The sequence below is a fragment of the Pan troglodytes genome, chromosome 17 (genome assembly GCF_028858775.2).
Source record: "Pan troglodytes isolate AG18354 chromosome 17, NHGRI_mPanTro3-v2.0_pri, whole genome shotgun sequence".
Taxonomy (NCBI): Eukaryota; Metazoa; Chordata; class Mammalia; order Primates; family Hominidae; genus Pan; species Pan troglodytes.
This window is the reverse complement of record NC_072415.2, coordinates 932,501-945,737: the sequence shown is the minus strand read 5'-3', so window position 1 is coordinate 945,737 and position 13,237 is coordinate 932,501. Positions and strand designations below refer to the sequence as shown.

General features: G+C 56.1%; 1 pseudogene; it reads right to left on the bottom strand.

The window, feature by feature from the left end:
• Window positions 1-472: 472 nt before the first annotated feature.
• LOC134808693 (cell division cycle protein 27 homolog) lies at window positions 473-2,955 on the bottom strand (annotated as a pseudogene).
• Between the last annotated feature and the right edge of the window lie 10,282 nt (window positions 2,956-13,237).

Sequence of the window (13,237 nt, the reverse complement as noted above, 5' to 3'; positions counted from 1 at the left end):
GAGACGGCGTCTCGCTCTGTCGCCCAGGCTGGAGTGCAATGGTGTGATCTCGGCTCACTGCAACCGCCACCTCTCCGGGTTCAAGCGATTCTCCTGCCTCAGCCTCCCGAGTAGCTGGGACTACAGGGGCCCACCACCACGCCCAGCTAATCTTTATACTTTTAATAGAGACGGGGTTTCACCGTGTTGGCCCGGATGGTCTCGATCTCTTGACCTCGTGACCCGCCCGCCTCGGCCTCCCAAAGTGCTGGGATGACAGGCGTGAGCCACTGCGCCCGGCCTTCTCTTGACGTTTAAACTATGAAGTCAGTCCAGAAAAATGCAATCAATGTCAACGGTGAGTATGCTGTTGAGGCAGAGGGAGGACCACACTTTTTCATGTCTTATTCAGTTGATCACAATAGGACCTAGGTAGTAATTTCCTATGTGCCCACTTATACACGAGTACAAAAGAGTCAAACAGAGAGACCGCTACATGAAAGGGTACGTGAAGTTCTTCATAGTAACTCCGTAAACTGGAACACTGTCAAAAAGCAGCAGCTCGTGAGTTGTTTCCATCTATTTTTCTATTCTCCAATAAGCGAACTATGCTATTCCTTTCCAATCTCCCAAGCGCTCCTTGTCCCCATCACCACTTCGGTGCTCGAAGAAAAAGTAACGAATCAAGTCACACAACTAAAGAAACACATACACGAACCAAAGACAACTACAGCGTCTGCAAAAGTTTGCTAGAAGACTGAAACTGTTGAGTATAAGGATCTGGTATTCTAGGATCATGAGTTCATTTCAGAGTTTGTTCAAGACATACGTTTCATAAGGAAACATCTTAGTTAGAAGTTATTCAGCACTATGTACCATCCCTAAGTATTTTTAACCAAATTCGTGACAATAAAGAGCTATCTAACCAGAAAAACTAGCGAGTACCGGCACCATCCATAGGGCTTTGTCTTTACACTTCATTACCACTTACCATGCCTTACAATGTCTGGGATTGACCCTGATAGCATTTCGAAAACAAGCTGATGCTTTGTCCAATTCTTCAGTGAAGACAAGCTCACGCCCTAATGCACTATAGGCATAAGCATCATTTGGATCCACTTCGAGAGTTCTCTGGAAGAATTGAATCGCAATATCGTGTTCCCGTTGCAGACCGAAACAGTTCCCTGCAGCACACCAGGCCTCTGGCTGGCGAAGTTTTATCCCTGTCTGTGAAGTCTTTGGACAGAACTGAAAGAGCAACATCTTTCGGAGGATGCCAAAGTGTTGTAGAGCAGATCTCCATGCCTTCGACTCTGTAATTCTCAATCCTTCTAACCTCTGAGAATTTTCTTTCAGCTTGCGTGGACTCTGAAAGTGTAAAATAGGCCCTTCCAATTTGGCACAGTACCCAACCGGTATTGCGGTGGTGAGAAGCTAGATGGCTCAAGACACTGACAGCTTCTTTGCCGTGGTGAGAACACAAAGCTAAATAACCTTTCCCCCTTTCACGAGGAAGGCTCATCAAGCCTTCCGCTGCTGCTGCTTTTTGTAGATTAAAAGCCTGAATCTGAGGCGCGATTGCGGCTATTTTCCCTTCTGGAATGATGGAAGAGTCCAATTTTGTCACTTCCATGGCTATCACTTACGTTCGGTGGAGTTATTCCTCCTTTATTAGCTTTACTTTTTGTTTTTCTGTTTGGGATTTTAGGTGGAAACTTCCCTTTTAATTTTCTCCTATTCTCCTCGGTTGTGGAGCTGTCACTAGTCAAGAGTCGTGAATTTCTTCGAGGCGGTGCATTTGGGGGAGATGCCGTAGTGGGGCTCAATACCTGAGGTGTTGCCCTTGTCGGCGCACCAGAACTTTGTGTTTTTGCAAGAATTGGGGTTACCTTTCGGCTCTTTCCCCTCTGCGAGAAGACAGACTGTGTTCCGGTTTGGCCGATTCTGGCAACAGACTTTTTTGAAGGGGCTCCGGTGGATGGCACGTCAACGACAGAAGGTGTCTAATACCAGTGCAGTTTTGTCCATAGGATCCGTCTCCGGGACTTGGGGCTTCTAATGGCAAAATGCCAACGCTTGGGGCTCATGGACTAACTGCTGCTGGTCCTCCTAATACACTTCGACCAGTTTTTGGTTTATGTTGAACCTGTTTAGATCATATGGAAGTTCCTGTTCCCAGTGGGACCGTATCAGGTGAAAGGACAGCTGAATCGATAGAAGACACTGGGGAGTCTGTATTCAAGGAGTACTTTGAATTGGAAGATTCTCAATTCAATCCGTTTAATTCAACGGTGTCCTGGGGTGTTTCCGTAAGAACGGTCTCAGGCTGTCTGTGACATAAACTAGGACGAGGTCCCAGTGTTTTGGCGCAACACTTGGACAGGCAGTTGCTAAAGCTCTCTAGAGATGTGAATCAAAATGTTTGGTCAGGATCTGGCTTTTCCCCCCTGTTTCACATCATGATTCAAAGGGACACCAGAGGAAAGGATTTCAACGAAGGCTCTTTTGGTCACATTCTGACCCTTTGGTAAGCCGATCTGTCTTGCAATATACATGTCCCAACGATGGAAGGGGAAAGCGAGCTGAATCAGCGAACTCAGGAACAATAATATCATCATGGCTTTTCTGCTTATGAAACACTCCACCCGATAAGATTTGATCCCCTTCTGCAAGCTTGCTGAGACCAACACAACATTTCGCAAGCAGGTATTTGCATTGCGGTGTAGTACAACTGTGTCCTTTCAAGAGTCTATATGTTTTATAGGCCTTTCCTGAGCGGTAAGAAGAGGTTGCCAGTAAAAACAAGGCTTCCTCTGAGTGTACTTCTGCATAGAGGCGTTCTGCGAGGAAAACCGCATCTCGGTAGGCATAGTGGCTTCGTGCTTGCCATATAGCAGCCTGGACGGGTCCCTGCAGCACCGCCATCCTCGAGGCTCAGGCCCACTTTCTGCAGTGCCTCAGGCACCGCCCCCCCACCCCCCCACCCCCCACCCCCATAGCGGCTCCGGCCCGGCCAGCCCCGGCTCATTTAAAGTCACCAGCGACCGTTACCGACCGTTTACCGTGGGATGGGGGAGTCCCAGCCAGAATGACTTCTTTATCCTGCCGACTCTGGAAAGCCCGGCCCCTTGTGATCCATTGCAAACCGAGAGTCACCTCGTGTTTAGAACACGGATCCACTCCCAAGTTCAGTGGGGGGATGTGAGGGATGTGGCAGTTAGGACGAAGGACTCTCTTCCTTCTGATTCGGTCTGCACAGTGGGGCCTAGGGCTGGAGCTCTCTCTCTGTGCAGACCGCTGACTCCCTCTACCTTGGGTTCCATCGGCCCCACCCTGGAACGCGGGCCTTGGCAGATTCTGGCCCTTCCTGGCCCTTCAGTCGCTGTCAGAAACCCCATCTTGTGCTCGGATGCCCCGAGTGACTGTGGCTCGCACCTCTCCGGAAACATTGGAAATCTCTCCTCTACGCGCGGCCACCTGAAACCACAGGAGCTCGGGACACACGTGCTTTCGGGAGAGAATGCTGAGAGTCTCTTGCCGACTCTCTCTTGACTTGAGTTCTTCGTGGGTGCGTGGTTAAGACGTAGTGAGACCAGATGTATTAACTCAGGCCGGGTGCTGGAGGCTCGTGCCTGTAACCCCAGCACTTTGGGAGGCCGAGGCCGTAGGATCCCTCGAGGAATCGCCTAACCCTGGGGAGGTTGAGGCTGCAGTGAGTGAGCCATAATTGTGTCACTGCGCTCCGGTCTGGGCGAAAGACAGAATGAGGCCCTGCCACAGGCAGGCAGGCAGGCAGGCAGGCAGGCAGGCAGGCAGAAAGACAACAGCTGTATTATGTTCTTGTCAGGGTAGGAAGCAAAAATAACAGAATACAGCACTTATTTTTTTTTTCCCCCTTCGGACGGAGTTTCACTCTTGGTGCCCACGCTGGAGTGCAGTGGCACCATCTCGGCTCACCGCAACCTGCACCACTCACGTTCAAACGATTCTCCTGCCTCAGCCTCCTGAGTAGCTGGGATTACAGGCAGGGGCCACCACACCCGGCTGATTTTGTATTGTTAGTAGAGACGGCATTTCTCCATGTGGGTCAGGCTGGTCTCGAACCGGCGACCCCAGTGGATCTGCCCGCCTCGGCCTCCCAAAGTGCTGGGGTGACAGGCGTGAGCCATCGTGACCGGCCGGCTACGGTTTTTTTTTTTTTTTTTTTTTTTAATTATTTTACTTTTTTTTAGTTTTCAATTTTAATCTATTTATTTATTTATTTACATTTATTGATTTATGTATGTACTTATTTATTTATTTTCGAGACAGACTCTCGCTCTGTTGCCCAGACTGGAGTGCAGCGGCGCGATTTCGGCTCACTGCAAGCTCTGCCTCCCGGGTTCACGCCATTCTCCTGCCTCAGCCTCCCAAGTAGCCGGGACTACAGGCGCCCACCACTGTGCCTGGCTGACTTTTTGTATTTTGAGTAGAGATGGGGTTTCACTGTGGTAGCCAGGATGGTCTCGATCTCCTGACCCTGTGATCCGTCCACCTCGGCCTCCCAAAGTGCTGGGATGACAGGCGTGAGCCACCGCCCCCGGCCTATTTATCTATTTATTAACTTTGAGTCCAGGTTATGAAACCAGTTAGTTTTTGTAATTTTTTTTTTTTTTTTTTTTGAGACGAGGTTTCACCGTGTTGCCAAGGCTTGGGCCGAGGGATCCACCGGCCCTCGGCCTCCCAAAAGTGCGGGGATGACAGGCGCGAGCCTACGGCGCCCGGACCCCCCCCTTCCCCCCTCCCCCGCTTGTCTTCCCGACAGACAGTTTCACGGCAGAGCGTTTGGCTGGCGTGCTTAAATTCATTCTCAATAGAAATTTGGGACGTCAGCTTCTGGCCTCATGGACTCTGAGCTGAGGAGTCCCCTGGTCTGTCTATCACAGGACCGTACACGTAAGGAGGAGAAAAATCGTAACGTTCAAAGTCAGTCATTTTGTGATACAGAAATACACAGATTCACCCAAAACACAGAAACCAGTCTTTTAGAAATGGCCTTAGTCCTGCTGTCCGTGCCAGTGATTCTTTTCAGTTTGGACCTTGACTGAGAGAATTCCCAGTCGGTCTCTCGTCTCTGGACGGAAGTTCCTGATGATCCGATGGGTGGGGGACTTAGGCTGCGTCCCCCCAGGAGCCCCGGTCGATTAGTTGTGGGGATCGCTTTGGAGGGCGCGGTGACCCACTGTGCTGTGGGAGCCTCCATCCTTCCCCCCACCCCCTCCCCAGGGGATCCCAATTCATTCCGGGCTGACACTCTCACTGGCAGACGTCGGGCATCACCTAGCGGTCACTGTGACTCTGAAAACGGAGGCCTCACAGAGGAAGGGAGCACCAGGCCGCCTGCGCACAGCCTGGGGCAACTGTGTCTTCTCCACCGCCCCCACCCCCACCTCCAAGTTCCTCCCTCCTTTGTTGCCTAGGAAATCGCCACTTTGACGACTGGGTCTGATTGACCTTTGATCAGGCAAAAACGAACAAACAAATAAATAAATAAAATAACACAAAAGTAACTAACTAAATAAAATAAGTCAATACAATCCATTGCAATGCAATAAAATACCATACGACACGATAGGATACAATACAATACAATACAATACAATAGGCCGGGTGCGGTGGCTCATGCCTGTCATCCCATCACTTTGGGAGGCCGAGGTGGACGCATCACCTGAAGTCGGGAGTTGGAGACAAGCCCGACCAACATGGAGAAATCCCGTCTCAATTGAAAATACAAAACTAGCCGGGCGCGGTGGCACATGCCTATAATCCCAGCTGCTAGGAAGGCTGAGGCAGGAGAATCGCTTGAACCTGGGAAGCGGAGGTTGCGGTGAGCCGAGATTGCGCCATCGCACTCCAGTCTGAGCAAAAACAGCGAAACTCCGTCTCAAAAATAAATACATAAATACATAAATACATAAATTAAAATAAATAAATACAATGCAATAAAATAAATGGGCCCTGCGCGGTGGCTCAAGCCTGTCACCCCCTCACTTTGGGAGGCCAAGGCCGGTGGATCAAGAGGCGGTCAGACCAACAGGGCCAGTATGGTGAAACCCCGTCTCTACTCACAATACACAAAATTAGCCGGGCGCCGTGCTGTGCTGTACTGTCTGTAATCCCAGCTACTCGGGAGGCCGAGCTGAGGCAGGAGAATCGCTTGAACCTGGGAGGTGGAGGTTGCAGTGAGCCGAGATCGTGCCACTGCACCCCAGCCTGGGCGACAGAGCGAGACTCCGTCTCAAAAAAATGAAAATGAAAATGAAATGCAACAAAATAATTAAAAAGTGAGTTTCCGGGGAAAAAGAAACAACAACAACAACAACAACAACAACAACAACAACAACAACAAGAAAAAACAACCCCACCGTGACATCCACGTACGTACGCCTCTCGCCTTTCGAGGCATCAAACACGTTAGGAATTATGCGTGATTTCTTTTTTTTAACTTAATTTTATTTTATTCTCATGATTTCTGTTTCGAGACGGAGTCTCGGAGGCCCGCCCTCCCTCCGTCCCATTCCCTGGTTGCCCAGACAACCTCAGGAGACAGACCCTGGCTGGGCCAGATTGTTCTTCTCCTCGGTCGATGGTTTCCTTGTCTTTCTTCGTGTCTTTAACCCGCGTGGACTCTTCCGCTCGGGTTTGACAGATGGCAGCTCCACTTTAGGCCTTGTTGTTGTTGGGGACTTTCCCGATTCTCCCCAGATGTAGTGAAAGCAGGTAGATTTGCCTTGCCTTGCCTGGCCTTACCTTTCTTTCTTTCTTTCTTTCTTTCTTTCTTTTTTTCTTCTTCTTCTTCCTTTTTTTTTTTTTTTTTTTTTTTTGAGACAGAGTTTCACTCTTGTTGCCCAGGCTAGAGGGCAATGGCGCGATCTCGGCTCACCGCACCCTCCGCCTCCCAGGTTCAAGCGATTCTCCTGCCTCGGCCTCCTGATTAGCTGGGATTACAGGCATGGGCCACCGTGCCTGGCTGATGTTTGTACTTTTAGTAGAGACGGTGTTTTTCCATGTTGGTCAGGCTGGTCTCCAACTCCCAACCTCAGGTGGTCCGCCTGCCTTGGCCTCCCAAAGTGCTGGGATGACAGGCGTGAGCCACAGCGCCCAGCCTCTCTCTCTCTCGCTTGCTTGCTTGCTTGCTTTCGTGCTTTCTTGTTTTCTTTCTTTCTTTTGTTTCTTTCTTGCTTGCTTTCTTGCTTGCTTGTTTTCTTGCTTTCTTGCTTTCTTTTCTTTCTTGCTTGCTTGCTTTCTTTTCTTTCCTTTCTTTTTCTTTCTTGCTTTCTTGCTTGCTTGCTTTCGTGCTGTCTTGTTTTCTTGCTTGCTTGCTTGCTTTCGTGCTTTCTTGCTTTCTTGTTTTCTTGCTTTCTTTCTTTCTTTTGTTTCTTTCTTGCTTTCTTTTCTTTCTTGCTTGCTTTCTTTTCTTTTTCTTTCTTTCTTTCTTGCTTTCTTGTTTTCTTGTTTTCTTGCTTTCTTGCTTGCTTTCGTGCTTTCTTGTTTTCTTGCTTTCTGTCTTTTGCTTCTTTCTTGCTTGCTCTCTCGCTTGCTTGCTTTCGTGCTTTCTTGTTTTCTTGCTTTCTTTCTTTCTTTTGTTTCTTTCTTGCTTGCTTTCTTGCTTTCTTGTTTTCTTGCTTTCTTGCTTTCTTTCCTGCTTTCTTTCTTGCTTTGTTTTCTTTCTAGCTTTCTTTTCTTTCTTGCTTGCTTTCTTGCTTTCTTTTCTTCTTGCTTTCTTTCTTTCTTTTGTTTCTTTCTTGCTTTCTTTCTTGCTTTCTTTTCTTTTTCTTTCTTTCTTTCTTGCTTTCTTGTTTTCTTGCTTTCTTGCTTGCTTTCGTGCTTTCTTGTTTTCTTGCTTTCTGTCTTTTGCTTCTTTCTTTCTTGCTCTCTCGCTTGCTTGCTTGCTTGCTTTCGTGCTTTCTTGTTTTCTTGCTTTCTTTCTTTCTTTTGTTTCTTTCTTGCTTGCTTTCTTGCTTTCTTGTTTTCTTGCTTTCTTGCTTTCTTTCCTGCTTTCTTTCTTGCTTTGTTTTCTTTCTTGCTTTCTTTTCTTTTTCTTTCTTTCTTTCTTGCTTTCTTTTTTCTTGCTTTCTTTTCTCTTTCTTTCTTTCCTGCTTTTCTGGTTTCTTGCTTGCTTTCTTGCTTGCTTGCTTTCTGTCTTTTCTTTCTTTCTTTCTTTCTTTCTTTCTTTCTGTTTCGTCCTTTTGAGACAGAGTTTCACTCTTGGTTCCACGGCTAGAGTGCAATGGCGCGATCTTGGCTCACCGCACCTTCCGCCTCCCGGGTTCGAGGGCTTCTCCTGCCTCAGCCTCCTGATTAGCGGGGATTACAGGGAGGCAGCCCCACGCCTGGCTTGGCTGATGTTTGTGTTTTTAGTAGGCACACCGTGTCTCTCCGTGTTGGTCAGGCTGGCCTCCGACTCCCGACCTCATGTGATGCGCCCACCTCGGCCTCTCGAAGTGCTGGGATGACGGGCGTGAGCCACCGTGCCCGGCCTGTTGACTCATTTCGTTTTTTTTATTTCTTTCCTTTCCATGTATTTACTGACGTTTATTAATGTGAACATTTTTGTACATTTGTATGTAAACGACAATGCGTATATCTTTGCATTTACTACTCTCGTGTGTAGTAAACACGTACCGATTGTATAGAAACATCCTTCTATATGACAGATGTAGGTGTTTCTGTGATACAAATAAATACACATCGCTCTACAGAGAAGCGATCGTCGAGAAATACGTTTACGTTTACGTACGAAAAGTGTTGTATTTGTGTTTATAAATGAACAGGTGTACGTACTTATCTCTGTTTTCTTTCTTCCTCTCCTTTACGTTTTTCTTCCTTCCTTTCTTCCTTTCTCTCCTTCTGTAGGTTCTTCTTCCTCTCTTCCTTTCCTTCTCTCTCTCTTTCTGATCTTTTCTCCTTCGTGCTTTATTTCTCTTTCGTTCCCTGTCTCTCCTTCTTTTTTCTTTCCTCTCTGTTTCTTTTTCCCTTCTTTCCTTCGTTTCTTTCCTCATTCTTTCTCTCTTTTTCATGTTTCTTTCCTTTCCGTCTGTCTTTTAAAAATGGAGTGTTTCAAAAGTTTTCTCTGTGTATCGACGTTTTTTAAATTGTCTCTCTTTTCTCCATTGTCTTCCTCCCTCCCTCCCTCCCTGCTCCCTTCCCTCCCTCCTTCCCTTTCACCATCTGTCTCTTTTCCCCATTCCCCGCCCCCCCCCCCGTCTGTCTCTGCGTGGATTCCGGAAGAGCCTATGCATTTTGCCTCTCCGTGTGTCTGCAGCGACCCGCGACCGAGTCCTTGTGTGTTCTTTCTCCCTCCCTCCCTCCCTCCCTCCCTCCCTCCCTCCCTCCCTCCCTGCTTCCGAGATGCATCTCCGAACACCCACGCGCCGTGGGTTGTCTTCTGACTCTGTCGCGGTCGAGGCAGAGACGCGTTTTGGGCACCGTGTGTGTGGGGTTGGGGCAGAGGGGCTGCGTTTTCGGCCTCGGGAAGAGCTTCTCGGCTCACGGTTTCGCTTTTGCGGTCCACGGGCCGCCCTGCCTGCCATCCGGATCTGTCTCGCTGACGTTCGCGGCGGTCGTCGGGCTCCATCTGGCGGCCGCTTTTAGATCGTGCTCTCGGCTTCCGGAGCTGCGGTGGCAGCTGCCGAGGGAGGGGACCGTCCCCGCTGTGAGCTGTGCAGAGCTCCGGAAAGCCCGCGGTCGTCAGCCCGGCTGGCCCGGTGGCGCCAGAGCTGTGGCGCGTCGCTTGTGAGTCAGAGCTCTGGCGTGCAGGTTTATGTGGGGGAGAGGCCGTCGCTGCGCTTCTGGGCCCGAGCCGGGCGTGGGGCTGCCCGGGCCGGTCGACCAGCGCGCCGCAGCTCCCGAGGCCCGAGCCGCGACCCGCGGGGACCCGCCGCGCGTGGCGCGGGAGGCTGGGGACGCCCTTCCCGGCCCGGTCGCGGGTCCGTCCGCGCTCATCCTGGCCGTCTGAGGCGGCGGCCGAATTCGTTTCCGAGTCCCCGTGGGGAGCCGGGGACCGTCCTGCCCCCGTCCCCCGGGTGCCGGGGAGCGGTCCCCGGGCCGGGCCGCGGTCCCTCTGCCGCGATCCTTTCTGGCGAGTCTCCGTGCGGAGTCGGAGAGCGCTCCCTGAGCGCGCGTGCGGCCCGAGAGGTCGCGCCTGGCCGGCCTTCGGTCCCTCGTGTGTCCCGGTCGTAGGAGGGGCCGGCCGAAAATGCTTCCGGCTCCCGCTCTGGGGACACGGGCCGGCCCCCTGCGTGTGGCACGGGCGGCCGGGAGGGCGTCCCTGGCCCGGCGCTGCTCCCGCGTGTGTCCCGGGGTTGACCAGAGGGCCCCGGGCGCTCCGTGTGTGGCTGCGATGGTGGCGTTTTTGGGGACAGGTGTCCGTGTCGCGCGTTTCCTGGGCCGGCGGCGTGGTCGGTGACACGACCTCCTGGCCCCGGGGGAGGTATATCTTTCACTCCGAGTCTGCATCTTGGGCCACCGGGTTATTGCTGATACGCTGTCCTCTGGCGACCTGTCGCTGGAGAGGTTGGGACTCCGGATGCGTGCGGGGCTCTGGCCTACCGGTGACCCGGCTAGCCGGCCGTGCTCCTGCTTGAGCCGCCTGCTGGGGCCCGCGGGCCTGCTGTCCTCTCGCGCGCCTGGGCGTGTCCCGACTCCCGGTGCCGGCCCGGGTCCGGGTCTCTGACCCGCCTGGGGGCGGCGGGGAAGGCGGCGAGGGCCACCGTGCCCCCGTGCGCTCTCCGCTGCGGGCGCCCGGGGCGGCCGCGACAACCCCACCCCGCTGGCTCCGTGCCGTGCGTGTCAGGCGTTCTCGTCTCCGCTGGGTTGTCCGCCGCCCCTTCCCTGGAGCAGGGCGTCGGCCGGCCGGCCGACCTCCGCTCCCGGGGGGCTCTTCGTGATCGATGTGGTGACGTCGTGCTCTCCCGGGCCGGGTCCGAGCCGCGACGGGCGAGGGGCGGACGTTCGTGGCGAACGGGACCGTTCTTCTCGCTCCGCCCCGCGGGGTCCCCTCGTCTCTCCTCTCCCCGCCTGCGGGTGGCGCGTGTGGGGGAGGCGTGTGGGGTGCGGAGCCCGGCCTGACCTCGCCGTCCCGCCCGCTGCCTTCTGCGTCGCGGGGCGGGTCGGCGGGGTCCTCTGACGCGGCAGGCACCCCTCGCTGTCGCCTCCAGTGGTTGTGGACTTGCGGGCGGCCCCCCTCCGCGGCGGTGGGGGGTGCCGTCCCGCCGGCCCGTCGTGCTGCCCTCTCGGGGGGTGTGCGCGAGCGTCGGCTCCGCTTGGGCCTTTGCGGTGCTCCTGGAGCGCTCCGGGTTGTCCCTCAGGTGCCCGAGGCCGAGCGGTGGTGTGTCGTTCCCGCCCCCAGCGCCCCCTCCTCCGGTCGCCGCCGCGGTGTCCGCGCGTGGGTCCTGAGGGAGCTCGTCGGTGTGGGGTTCGAGGCGGTCGAGGGAGACGAGACGCGCCCCTCCCACGCGGGGAAGGGCGTCCGCCTGGTCCGGCGAGCGCACGTCCCGTGCTCCCCTCTGGCGGGTGCGCGCGGGCCGTGTGAGCGATCGCGGTGGGTTCGGGCCGGTGGCGCGTGCGCCGGCCGGCCGCCGAGGGGCTGCCGTTCTGCCTCCAACCGGTAGTGTGTGGGTTGACTTCGGGGGTGCTTTGCCTCGGAAGGAAGGAGGCGGGTGGACGGGGGGGCCTCGTGGGGTTGCGCGCACGCGCGCGCACCGGCCGGGCCCCCGCCCTGACCGCGGACGCTCAAGGTGGCCGCACGCAGGTGTTTCCTCGTACTGCAGGCCCCCTCCCTTCCCCAGGCGTCCCTCGGCGCCTCTGCGGGCCCGAGGAGGGGCGGCTGGCGTGTGGGGGAGTGTGACCCACCCTCGGTGAGAAAGCCTTCTCTAGCGATCCGAGAGGCGTGCCTTGGGGTACCGGATCCCCCGGACTGCCGCCTCTGTCTCTGCCTCCGTGATGGGAGCGCTGCCGTAGCGACTCGCTCGCAGAGGACCCTCCTCCCCTTCCCCCTCGACGGGGTTCGCGGGGGAGAGCGAGGGTTTCCGCCGGCCACCGCGGTGGTGGCCGAGCGCGGCTCGTCGCCTACTGTGGCCCGCGCCTCCCCCTTCTGAGTCGGGGGAGGATCCCGCCGGGCCGGGCCCTGGCGTCCCAGCGGGTTGGGACGTGGCGGCCGGCGGGCGGTGGGTGTGCGCGCGCGGCGTTCCGTCCGGCGCGTGACCCCCTCCGCCGCGAGTCGGCTCTCCGCCCGCTCCCGTGTGCCGAGTCGTGACCGGTGCCCACGACCGCGTTTGCGTGGCGCGGGGTCGGGCCGCCTGGCCCTGGGAAAGCGTCCCACGGTGGGGGCGCGCCGGTCTCCCGGAGCGGGACCGGGCCGGAGGATGGACGGAGAGAATCACGAGCGCGATGGGTGGTGCTGGCGTTGTCGGGCTTGTGGCTGCGGTCGCTTTGGGGCCCCCGGTGGCGGGACCCCGGGGCTCGCGAGGCGGGTCTCGGGTGGGGGCCGAGGGCCGTCCGGCGTCCCAGGCGGGGCGCCGCGGGACCGCCCTCGTGTCTGTGGCGGTGGGATCCCGCGGCCGTGTTTTCCTGGTGGCCCGGCCGTGCCTGAGGTTTCTCCCCGAGCCGCCGCCTCTGCGGGCTCCCGGGTGCCCTTGCCCGTCTGTGCCCTCTTCCCCGCCCGCCGCCCGCCGATCCTCTCTTCTCCCCGAGCGGCTCGCCGGCTTGACGTCGGTTGGTGGCCCCGTCTGGGACCGAACCCGGCACCGCCTTGTTGGGGGCGCCGCCGCCGGCCACTGGTTGGCCCGGTGTCCGCGTCCCCCGGCGCGCGCCTTCGGGACCGGGTCGGTGGCGCCCCGCGTGGGGCCCGGTGGGCTTCCCGGAGGGTTTCGGGGGGTCGGCCTGTGGCGCGCGTGCGAGGGAAGAGAGGGTGCCGGGGGGGACCGGCCGCGACTGCGGCGGTGGTGGGGGGGAGCCGCGGGGAGCGCCGAGGGCCGGTCGGCCGCTCCGGGTGCCGCGTGGGGCCGCCTTCGCGCTCGGAGGCTGCCGGCGGTGAGACCCCCGCGTGTGTGTCCCGGCCGCGGTCGGCTGCGCCCGAGGGGTCCCGTGGCGTCCCCTTCCCCGCCGGCCGCCTTTCTCGCGCCTTCCCCGTCGCCTCGGCCTCGCCCGTGGTCCCTCGTCTTCTCCCGGCCCGCTCTTCCGAACCGGGTCGGCGCGTCCCCCGGGTGCGCCTCGCTTC